This window comes from Rhyacophila brunnea, unplaced genomic scaffold (assembly GCF_057557595.1).
Source record: "Rhyacophila brunnea isolate RB1 unplaced genomic scaffold, BYU_Rbru_1.0 scaffold_13, whole genome shotgun sequence".
NCBI lineage: Eukaryota > Metazoa > Arthropoda > Insecta > Trichoptera > Rhyacophilidae > Rhyacophila > Rhyacophila brunnea.
The window spans coordinates 31,419,814-31,432,471 of record NW_028232785.1 but is presented as its reverse complement, the minus strand read 5'-3'; the positions used below and the strand labels follow the sequence as shown (position 1 = coordinate 31,432,471).

At 32.1% G+C, this 12,658-nt stretch overlaps 1 long non-coding RNA gene across 2 annotated transcripts; it reads right to left on the bottom strand.

Annotated features, from left to right (window-relative positions):
- Positions 1 to 10,586: 10,586 nt before the first annotated feature.
- Positions 10,587 to 12,070, bottom strand: LOC147077278 (uncharacterized). Of its 2 annotated transcripts, XR_015069432.1 has the most exons (3): positions 11,932 to 12,070; positions 11,310 to 11,421; positions 10,587 to 11,215 (listed from the first exon to the last, which is right to left on the bottom strand). It is a non-coding gene; the product is annotated as an uncharacterized LOC147077278 (long non-coding RNA). The 2 variants fall into 2 exon arrangements; XR_015069433.1 differs by lacking the exon at positions 11,310 to 11,421.
- Between the last annotated feature and the right edge of the window lie 588 nt (positions 12,071 to 12,658).

Here is a 12,658-nt window from a genome sequence, read left to right as displayed (position 1 = left end):
AAGAAGAAGTCCAATCTCAATAGATTAGACCTAGACATAACAATTATTACCATAACAAGGCAAACGTTTAATATTAAGAGAAGAATGCACAGAACATTAAAATAAATAACACCAATTTACAGACTTAAACGAAAATACGATGAAAGTTGTACAAGTGTTAGTAATTAGTGACGTCACATGTATTACAATTCAATTAAAGAGATGTCTTTACCTACCAGCGCATCGATTCTATATACAAGACTGATATCGGCAACTATCAAGGGTAGTTTTCCATAAGCATGTGATGTAACAATTACAAAGAGTTAGTTGTAATTGTTACAATAACTGATATGTTTTAACAGCACCTCTCTGTGTTAAATTTTACAGTGAGATAGACAGTTTTATTGTGTTTTACTTAAAAATATCTATGCATGAGAAATTGCAATTATCATATGTAAATGGCTTTTAACTAGATGAGTCCTTTTGTGCAATTTCATGCTACCAGATTTTATGCATGGGTAATTATTACATAAATCACATTTAAAAGGCTTTTCACCAGATTGCGTGTTTTTGTGTTTTTTCATGGTACCTGACTGTCTGTATAAGTAATTTTGTTAATCACATTTCATTGTTGTTTAATTTATTATAACGCATCCTTCTGAGTCGGACGAAACCGGACCCAAATTATTGATTTAAAGTGGAATAAGTACAACAAAAATTTTATTAAATTAAACAATACAATGCAGTTCAAAAGTTTTTCACCAGAATGAGTTTTTTTATGCAATTTTATGCTACCAGATTTTATGCACGAGTAATTATAATTAACTAGCTTTCTCCCAGATTGAGTCATTCTGTATTTTCATACTACTAGACGTTACGCAAGAGTAATTACATTTATCACATTATAACTTTCCACCAGTATGAGTCATTTTGTGTCTTTTCATGCTACCAGACGTCGTGCATGAGTAATTGCATTTATCACAAATAAATGGCTTTTCACCAGAATGTTTCATTTTGTGTAGTTTTATACTACCAGACGTCGTGCATAAGTAATTGCATTTATCACAAACAAATGGCTTTTCACCAGAATGTTTCATTTTGTGTAGTTTCATACTACCAGACGTCGTGCATGAGTAACTGCATTTATCACAGTTAAATGGCTTTTCACCAGAATGAGTCATTTTGTGTGTTTTCATACTACTAGACGTCGTGCACGAATAATTGCAGTTACCACAGTTAAATGGCTTTTCACCAGAATGAGTCATTTTGTGTCTTTTCATGTGACCAGATTGTGTGCATGAGTAATTGCATATATCACATTTAAATGGCTTTTCACCATAATGAGTCATTTCGTGTGTTTTCATACTACTAGACATCGTGCATGAGTAATTGCATTTATCACAGTTAAATGGCTTTTCACCAGAATGAGTCATTTTGTGTCTTTTCATGTGACCAGATTGTATGCATAAGTAATTGCATATATCACATTTAAATGGTTTTTCGCCAGAATGAGTCATTTTGTGTTTTTTCAATTTATCTAATTGTTTGCATGTGTAATTGCACTTATCACATTTAAATGGCTTTTCACCTGAATGAATCATTTTGTGACTTTTCATCGTACTAGATTGTGTAGACGAGTAATAACATTTGTCACATTTAAATGGCTTTTCACCAGAATGAGTCATTTTGTGTGTTTTCATGTTACCTAATTGTTTGCATGAGTAATTGCACTTATCACACTTAAATGGCTTTTCATCTGAATGAGACATTTTGTGATTTTTCATTTGACCAGATACTCTGCACGAGTAATTGCATATATCACAGTTAAGTGGCTTTTCACCAGAATGAGTCATTTTGTGTGTTTTCATGGTACTCGTCGTTATGCATGAGTAATTGCAAATATCGCACTTGAATAGCTTTTCATTAGAATAAGTCATTTTGAGTGATTTCACGACGTGACCAGGACGAAACCTTGAAAAATGACCATCGTCACTTTTAACCAGCCTCTCAATGGAATCTTTCGTTTTCGCTATTGTGGTTTTGTGTATCGCTTTGTGAAGCAACATTAGGTCGAACGATGAAAAAAAATCAAAACAGATACTGCACACAAAATTTTGTTTATGAAACGATTTTTTTTCCATAGTATAACAGCCACTAATAATTCTGTGTTTACCATATTATTCGATTGAAAAATATCACGCGTACTGCGACAGGGGACATCTTTGTACCTTTCAATATATACTTTGAGTTCTTTCTTGATGTCTTGTTCCTCAATTTGTAGGTATTCGCTAGTCGCTTGTGCTTCAGCCACGTCCCAGGACGATAAGAGACTCGCAACATTGGCCGGGACTGTGCTTCTAGTGATAATCTAAAAAATACAATTTTTAAAAGTATTAATAAATTTAAATTATGAGACTTTCAAATAACAGTTCATTATAAGAAAGAGATATAAGTAATAAGTAAGTAAGAGAGTAACCGAGGATTTTATAGGAAAAAAATGTAAAATGTAAGTAGTTTTAAAGAATTCTATTAAAAAGGTTAAAATATTACAATGAGAAAATCTATCTTTCACTGTATTTCTAAACGAATGCATATCTTTTATTCTTTGAATATATTATTTTTGCTTGTTTTCAAAATTTTCAAAAAGGTCGTGGGGGCATTTTAACCTTACTTCTTTTATAGATTTCTTATAACAGAACGGTTTTCCATTTTCACTGTCTGTCAGAATTACTACTACTAGCTCCACCAAGTTTTTTTTCTTATTTGGGGAAGGCATTTATGTTGGTACCAATTAAATTGTTTGATACTACATTACTTAGCTTGTTTCTTTACACACAAAATGACACCAGAATTGCCGCGATCAGATGAGGCATTCTTTCGCTACAGTGGTCTCAAGCATTGTAAATCGATCAAAATTAGAAGTTCGAGGAGCGGCTTCCTCCGCCGCCTGATGAAGTGAGTGCGATAATATTACGTGTCACGCATAAAGCATAATGAGCGATATGTTCAATTATATATTGACGTTAACATAAATTCTTGAAGAGTATTTGCCTATTATTTTTTTATACAATACCATCTGTCATTTATGCACGAGTTTCGTCGGTTCCGTTTGCGCATCGATTGGTAAATACCACTGGTAAAAATAATAATAAATTTGTAGAAAAAGGCATTGCTATGTCGTCATTATTTTTTAATAGTGTATATAAGTACTTATATTTTTATTTGTATCACTTTTTTGTTTTTTTTTATTATTATATGAGGTAATATTTTTTTCTCTTCAACATAAAACATTCGCGTGCCATAGGTTTACCATCAGTGCTATAAAATAATGATTAGTCGCAGTGGGGTCGCAAGAGAGGTAAGACCACTCGTTCTCGGCAAGTTTCCGAATGCTTAGGCTTGTACTTGAGTCGGCGTTGCGCGGAGTGATCGATCGATTAATACCGACTGTGGTACTGGGTGGTGTAAATTGGTACATAATCTTTGTTTTTACTTCGATTTTTTGAGTCCCGACATTACTTCAATTTAAATCAAGCAAAATCTTAAAAAGCTTGACATAATCATAATTATTAATAGATACCTATATCATTTTATAAAACGCGTTTTCTATCAGAAACAAATTTGTTATTGTTATGTCATTTAACACTTTCTATAAACCTACTCGATATAAGTGAGAGCGTGACTATGGTGTGGGACTTTATGTATTTATGAAAATCCAGAATGAGGTTCTCGTTGATCTCATGAATTTTTTTTCGACTATGTCCGACCCTAATAGGATCGTATGGGCCTCCACAGAATAGAAGTTTGTATTAACAAATTTTGTTTTTACGAGAAATGGATGTCAGCCACTTGTTCAACCTATTAGGTCCATACCCTGACTCACACACAAATTGGAAAACAATATGTGTACTTGCCAGACCCAGGATTAGAACCTGGGACCCACGGCATGATAGTCTAACGCTTTCACTCGTTTGAGAAATGCTTGTACATAAAGATATTATGCTCAGGCTTTGTATCGTAAAATGGCGCTGATACTGTTCACAATATTATGTATGTATGAAATATCGAAAGTAATTTTTAAGTACGCACAAGTAGGTATAAACTGTTAAAACTCATTGAAATAGGATCGTTCAAAATATTCTGCGGAATAACGAAACCACAGACTTACTATGTCGCCATGCCAGAATGTGACGTGAACATAATGTCATCGAAGGATCATTCTGCTACCTACAAACAATAATGTTATGACAAAAGTACTTTCTGAAAGAATCGGTCGATTGGTCATCACCAGTGACAGACATCACATTCAAATATTGTAGGTCAATGCACCCACTCACACTAAACCAGATAAAAAGGTTAGTGAAATAGTTGTACGTAGCGTGTATAACCGAGACGAGGATAATATGTACCTACCTATGGAAATTTTGTCACAAAGCTGTGATAGGATCCATATCCAACCGAAAAAATATCGCATAATATACAATTACCTGCTGTACTGGTCCGTTATCTGAATGCGAACATCCAGGTGTTGGATCTTCATCGAGGAATGGGTGTTTAGCGTCTGCAGCGAACTCTCGTTTAACGTAAACCAGCTGGAGGTCAATCTCGGGATTAATTTCAGCGAGACGCGTTGCCGGTATCTGAAAGAAACGTTATACATTTTTGTAATCATAGAAAAACACAATTTTGAGCACGCGTACTTATTTTATGACAATACTTACTTATATAATTGAGGTAATTACCTAGCTGTCAAAATGTATGTCAAAAGGTTTTTGAAAGAAAGTTTGACATCCTCGTATGTTCTTAAACAATTTGTAATAAATATAAACCTATCGTAGGTATTCTGCTAAAATAATTATAAAAAATCGCAGGAAAGGACTTAATAAATAAAAACTTACCTCAAAATCGCAACTGAAATCGTCTGTGTTCTCCTGCTTAATTCCCTTGGCGAAATTGTCCGCCGCGAATAAATTCGCTGTCGACAGAGTTCCCGAAAATCGCAGCGAATATTCGCTGCGATTTTCGGGAACTCTGTCGACAGCGAATTTATTCGCGGCGGACAATTTCGCCAAGGGAATTAGTAAAATCAAAATGGCGAAGACATTGAGCAGCTGATCGAGTTGGTCCGGAAATATCCAATCCTTTATAATTTCTCTGACAGTGACTACAAAACATGAGAAAGAAAGATAAGATATGGGATGAAATTGGCAGGGAAATTGTTGAAAATGGTATGAAGGTCGTCATAATAATATCTTTTATCTTTGTCTAACCAAAGTATGTAAAGTTTTTTGACAGGATGAATACGCTATTATAAATAAATAACTTTAATCTAAGGTCCCGATATTTAAAAAATACATATTATTAATTTGCGTCATGCACAGCCTTTAATAACAGAAACTTTATAACTTTGATTGTTAGGGCACTGACAGTTCTAACCATAGATAAGTTCTAACTTATTGCGATCGTTTGACGTTTTGGTTTCGACTTTCGAGCAGTCATATCAATAATGTTATAATTAGGTATCATTTACAATACCTACTTCAATCATATTCGGTATCGGTCACGTAAATGGGCATTTTCGCCAAAGTTTGTACATTGCGTTTTTGGCATGTCCCATGACTTTGATTGATTTTTTCATAGTTATTATATTATAAAATGTTGGAAAGTTATGTACTTTTAACATGCAAATTTATTAATTTACTCTATTCAATCAGTTAAATACAACTATCTGACCTGTATATATTTTTAATTGATTATTTAGATCGAAAGGTAGTGCGTTTTTACCATGTCCCACCCATAAATTCAAATAAACAAAGTCTGATTTCGTCATTAATTTTGAGTGTGTAAAATTAAATTCGTAGTGTTTTCAACAGCTTACATTATATATTTTTGGAAAATATATAGTTTTTTCGTAAATTTGTACCAATATTGAAAAAAAATCACGTTTAAAGTGTGTCCCAGGATATTTGAAAAAGTGGAACTCCACATTCCGTTACCACGATTTTAGCATGAAGGCGAAAAATTTTCACTATAAATATGTTTTTTTTTAATGTAGCAACATTTTTGTATAACACTGATCGCCATGTACACTTTAAATTGTTGGTGTGTGTCGGTATCGCTATCGGAACAGGTTGCTTTCTGGGTTGGTCATTTAAGAAGTTCCACTACTGTTACCACGATTTATAAGGTAAGAAAACACATATTTCTATTTCACATACTACACATATGGAGCTTATCTTTCATACTACAGATATAATAAAACATATCGCAGGTTTAACAATAAAACTAAGCTAAATTTTGGCTTCAAACACTTCTGAAACAGAATCCGTTACTTCCACTCCGAAACTATATTGGTGGTAACGTATATGTGGAATGTAAAAGTAACGAAATGGCATGCATAAAGTTGGGTTTACAGTGTGTGTTTAGTTCTTCATAGATTATAAAAAAAATTATTTTGTCTGTTCGTATGAAAAACAAAAATATTTTCATTAAAAAATATAAAAAATAACCTGACTATAATATAATAATATAATAAAGATTAAAAAAGTATGTGATATGTCTGAATACGCAAAAATAGCGCACATAAAAGTATGGAGATAAAAAAAAACAACAGAAGGAAAAGAAAAAACACCAGACTGAAATAATTGCGAGACAGGCACTGGCTCTGTCATACTCTTTCTGTTATACGCCACCAAAATTTTAAAACTTCTCCATACATTTTAGGCATAGAAATTTATAAAAATGTATGAAAAAGTATTTTTTTGTCACGTTTAACAGAAATGTGTACTCGATTAGATTTAATACCTAGAACTGTAGGTATTCACGAAATGTCAGAAAAGTACGTCTTGATTACAATCAACCTGTATAGCTACATTTTATGTTGATGAATACAATTAAATTTCAAGACAACATAAAGTCGAACTTGGTTATTACGAGGAAGATGGGACCGACTGAATTTGCTTGTTATAAGCGTTACTCGTTATATCAGAGAATAGGTATTTTTAAATGAGCATGTCACATTACACAAAAAGCCGAAAATAAAAAATTTGGAAACCATCGTAAAAATCCCCGAAACGAGCATGGCATTCATAAACTACAAAAGAAGTTGTTTATTGTAATTAACGCTGGTAGGTACCTACGGACTTCACAAACCTTGGATTTTTCAACCATATGCGTGGATACTTTTTTATTATTGTCGGTGAAACACCAATAAGGTAGGTACTTAGACACTTTACTAGTGTCATAAACGTAATCCGACCCCGGCGGCATCCTGTCCAATCGGATTTTATTGCTTAGGGTCGAAATGTTTTAAAACGGTCGACACATTAACAGTATTTTAGCTCGGTATATCCGATAAGTTGCTCGTTATAACAGTGAAAGAATTAAATGTATGGCGAAAATCATAAACCAATTGTCAACAAATGTTTCGTTATTACATCCGAGATCTCGCTATGTCAGAGATCGTAATAACCGAGTTTGACTATAATTATTTTCGTAAAAGTTATATACTCCGTGCCGCGCTAGGAACTCGCGTCTGAATCCCTTGCTGATTTTTTTTTTCATATATTGTTAATTTGCTTAAAAATATTTTTTATCTGAGTTACAAATAATATAAATGCCAAATAAAGTTATGGTAATGTATAGTGTGTCAAAATTATTACCTACCTTATTTTACAAGTATTGTGAAATTTATTATAAAATATGTCTATTTTAGTGATTAAGTTTGATTTGTTTTGTTATTTTGACGCACGTTGAATATTTATCTGTCTATCAAAAAATTCAAATAAATTTCATAAAACAAAAATTTGTTTTTATGGTAACATGTAACTTAAGCTTTACAAATTACACTCCGTTACCATTTCGTTCCATTCCGAAAATGTCCCCAAAAAAGTTGAACGTTAACTATTTTTCATTTGATTATTAAATAACGAAACTTATTTATTTTTCCAATAAAATTTAGTAAAAGTGATTATTGTCTTTAAAAAAATAGCAGAACGAACATTGATTGGTTTTTTCAAATACTAAAGGAAAAATGCTCTGCCATTATAGACATAGGGTAACGGAGGGGAACGAAATGTGCCCAAGAATTAAAATTCAATAATATTTTTTGACTATTTGTAGTTTTATTTTGAAGTGTATGGTTTTTTTAATCTAATAGAGCTCTTTTAAGTGATAAAAAGTGTTTCATTCATGTTTTAAAAGCTAAGTTTCGTAGTCACGGAACGGAAACTTATTATGCCCAATTTCATAATAAAAATGATATAAATATTGTATTAATCAATATTTTGCTGAAAAATTGCTATCACCAATTCAGCAATAGAACAAGGAATCTGCTAGCTATATAAAAATGGTTAATTTGAGTGAAAAAATAATATTACCCAAATTTCAAACATGTACAAACTTTGGCGAAAATGCCCAAATACCCATTTTATATTCGTTGATAATATTTTTTTAGGTTAGATAGGTAGTCTTTAAGATTATTTTTTTGCATCTAACATTATGCAGCATAGCATTTCTATTGTAGCTAAAGATATAATATACATATAGGTAGATAAGTAGGTACTCCATGTCGTCATTGTGGTATTTTGTAAGGTTTTAGACCAAAAACCTTACATACTACTTACTATCGGGTTATTTACAGTAGGACATAGGTACCTAGGTTGTTTGTTTTTTGATCTCAAGAGACCTCAATCACAAAAACGATATTATGTACCTATATACCTACTAGGTATATATTTCCTTCATTATGTATAGGTATATTGAGCTAATAAACTGGTTTTGCCCAGTGCCGACCGCGAACCAAGATAATATCTACATGTTCCATGTACCTACCTAACATAACCAATGTTTTCTGTTTCACATTAATTTGTATACCTACCTACAAACATTTTAAACTTAATTGAGATGTTCTTAAACTTCTGTTCATGTAATATTATGTAGGTAGGTATATCTTGGTCTGCATTAGGCAATAAGATTAATAATTTTATGTGCATGTAAATATAAAGGTCAGGTACCTCCTCTAAGTACATAATATTATATTATCATCATGGATACCTACCTGAAGGATGTTGGAGATATACTAATGCTTTGTGATGAATTTAATTTTAGCAAAGATCTTCAACCTTTCAACGTAGGTACAAAGCACCAGAAGAAATTAAAAATGAAACCCCCGGCATTAACAGGAATAAAATAATATTTCATCATCAACATCAGTCGGGGTCATTCCACCGCTAGATGAAAGCCTCTTCTAGCTCCTTCTACTATTTTCGGTCTCTAGTTCTTCGCTGCTACATACTTTTATTGTACTTCACGTGAACAAAGAGATCAACTAAGTGAAGCGTCAATCAACAAAAGTGGCATTTGTGCACAATGTTAATGAATTTTCCAAAACATTAAGTGTGATAATATAATATACAAGGATGAATAAGGCGTGGGCGAGGGCCAAGGTCCATTTTATGATTCCTCTATTGATGTACCTATTTTTATTAAGAAAAATGTTTGCCGTAGAATGGGGTGAATACTGAATAGACCCTTTTTAAAATTTCTATTTTTCTGCTACACATTATTCGGACAAATATGAATGACTTAAAACCTGTTTTTATGGACATAATCATACTCTAAAATATTTTTCAACTACCATTTATTATCAAACAGCCAATTTTGTGTGATGTCTCTTTCTATCCAGCGTTGGGGTGATTATAGACATGGCGGGTGGATAGAATCGAATAATGGTAATTTCCTAATGTTAAAAATGTAATTAAGTACCTACTGTACATTACAAATTTATGTAGGTACATTTAAGTATGTAAATCAAAATCAAAAATATAAATTTAAATGTTATACAACACAGTATCATGTAAGTATTTAAAAAAACATATACTTACATAAACATCTATTTATCCAAGAATTATTTGATACTTGAATCTGTATTTTATATACCATATTCGATGGATGTATGTGGTGTATTTTGTAAAATATTTGGTATGTATTTATTATTTAACTAAGCGTATTTAATTTGCTACGTGACCTGTAGCTCTTTTATAATCACAAATTATTGTTGAATGTTCCGAAAATGAGTTTATGTGCCGAAACAGCTGTCAAGGTAAATGACTCAGTTAAAGTAGAATTAACAAAAATAACTATATTTCAAAACCATTATAATCCATCTACCATATAAACACCATTTCAAGTAATAAAGAAATAAAAAGTCACCTAATTAAATAATATTATACTAGAAAAAATATACTATCTATATACCCACTTAATTTTCATTTAAAGTTGTAAAACGCCCGGTTACTAAATAGAGGAAGGACAGAGTCTTCTGGCACGACCGAATCACATTGGAACGGTGTTATTGTCATTTGAAAGTAACAATACTGACACCTAAATGAGTCGCCTGCACTGCCAGAATCATCTGAACCCTGTCTACCTATCTATATACAATTTATTGTTATTTTTTTTCATATTTGTCCATTTTATTACAATATTGTGTTACTTTTAAAGCTCATTGTAATTCTAATAATTATATAAATATTTTTCTTGTATTCTGTGCAAAAATGATTATTAAAACTTTCTTAACCTAAACCAAGTATTTTTTATTGAATGATCCTGCAAAAATATTCAAGTACAGTTAAGTGACATATTTTGTTTCGGTGTATAAGCCATAAATAAATATACATAAATTATATTTAATATATACATGTATACTGTATGTATAGCCACGGTTGGTCTTGCACTTGTTGCTGTAGCTATGCGATCTGGTGTGGTCCATTATCCAAAAACACTCAATAACATACCTGGTCAAACAGCGGGCAGCCGTGTAGTGAGTCTGGCTGGCCTATGGTGGCACTAGAATGATTTCAATATACACAGTCTGTTAATTTGAATATGTTTTCGACTGAAAGTTGTAAAAATATTAGAAATCAGGATTTAAATAATTAAAAAACTGTTTCATTAAATATCATATTCATACCTATGCAAAATTTTGATTCCTTTGAAGTACCTGTACAAAATACGGATGAATATAAACCAAACAAAAATATTTGTTACTGGTACTGCCATAGTAAAGTAAAGTTTAACATACTTCCCTAATAAAACAAAATTCCCAATTCTTGTCGTTCTGTAGATGTTTCATTTCAGTTTTTACCAACGATCCACTAAATATGAATTGGTCATAAACACTCAAAGGAAATCTGGCACTCACCGCCAGAATGTCCATGTCAGACATGTCAGATACCTGCATAAAAATAAATGTCATGTTATGATATTATACGTAATGAATATGAATGTATCAGAAACAACATAGATTTTATTACGAATTTCACATTTACAGAAAATTTTCTGCGCTCATTTTTGAAAGTCTCCAAGTATGACGGGTATATTCGCACATGGGTGCAGTTAATGCACCCAATGATTTTCGGGAAACCTGCCCTTTCTTGAAGTCTGAAATTAAAAAATATTTTTACCGACACAAAATAATATTCCCGTTAAATTCTTATTGAGTAGGTAATTTACTTGTTGTGTCTATGCGCAGTTACTCTAGTTAATTGACATGTACATTGTAATATTGTATAAATTGATCAGAGGGTATCAACACAACACTAAAGACTGTCAGCGCTGTATGGCGACTGTATGTAAGTATTACTAAGCACTGCTATTATAGCATCGGACACGTTTCCTATGCATCTGCTTACTGATGCCTGGCTCATTGCGCAGAAGACTTGGCCTACCCGTTTTTGGTACGCTCCCTCTGCGTAGAAACGCAAAATAGTCAAAACCTACAATTCAAATAACGGAGACATGTTAGCATATATATATTATTATTATTAATTAATTAATAATATTATTATATTATTATTAGCATAGCATATTACCTTCAAATCCTGTTAACCCTTCATGGTAAATGCTTATTTATAATATGTGCAGTTATGAAACTGAGTAAATCTATCTTACCTATGAGCCATGGCAATCTTGCCCTGTCATAAAGTAAGGTTATATTAAATGTCGATGTAATTTGTCGCACGCCATCTCATTATATCTTCAGCGTGTAATAAGCATTCAGAAGACGTGTACATTTTGTCAACACACAACTGTCACTTTGACATTCGTATATGTATTTAGTCTATGGCTGCATCCAATGCTGCCACCTTGTTTCAGATAATTAAAATACACTTTACGCAAAGTGGGTAAAAGTTGTAGCAATTCTGAAAGCGCTATAGTGTACGTGTATTTTTTATATTTAATTCATAAAAATTATAGAATAATTGGCGTAAAATATTAATAATATTTACAATTTTAAATCTGGCGCGTAAATAAAATTATTTAGTCTATGGCTGCGTCGCTGACGCTTTGGTGTGGGGCCAAACGCGAAATTCGCATCAAATCCAAGCGGTAGCGACAGCGATAGCGAGGGCGTTGCGAATTCGCTGCGAATATTCGCTTTGGTTTGGGGGAGGCTTTACTGTTTTAAATAAAAAAAATAACTTCTTCGATAATACTGATTTAATTGTTTATTTAAATTAATTTCAGTAAATAGATTTATTATAATATGTTTATTAACAATTACACAATTTATTTTAGCTTCAAATAATTACTTAATTATTTTATAAACTTATTTTAGTTACTTAATTTTATTATATACGTATTTATTTTAATACTTATTTAATTACACACGTCACAC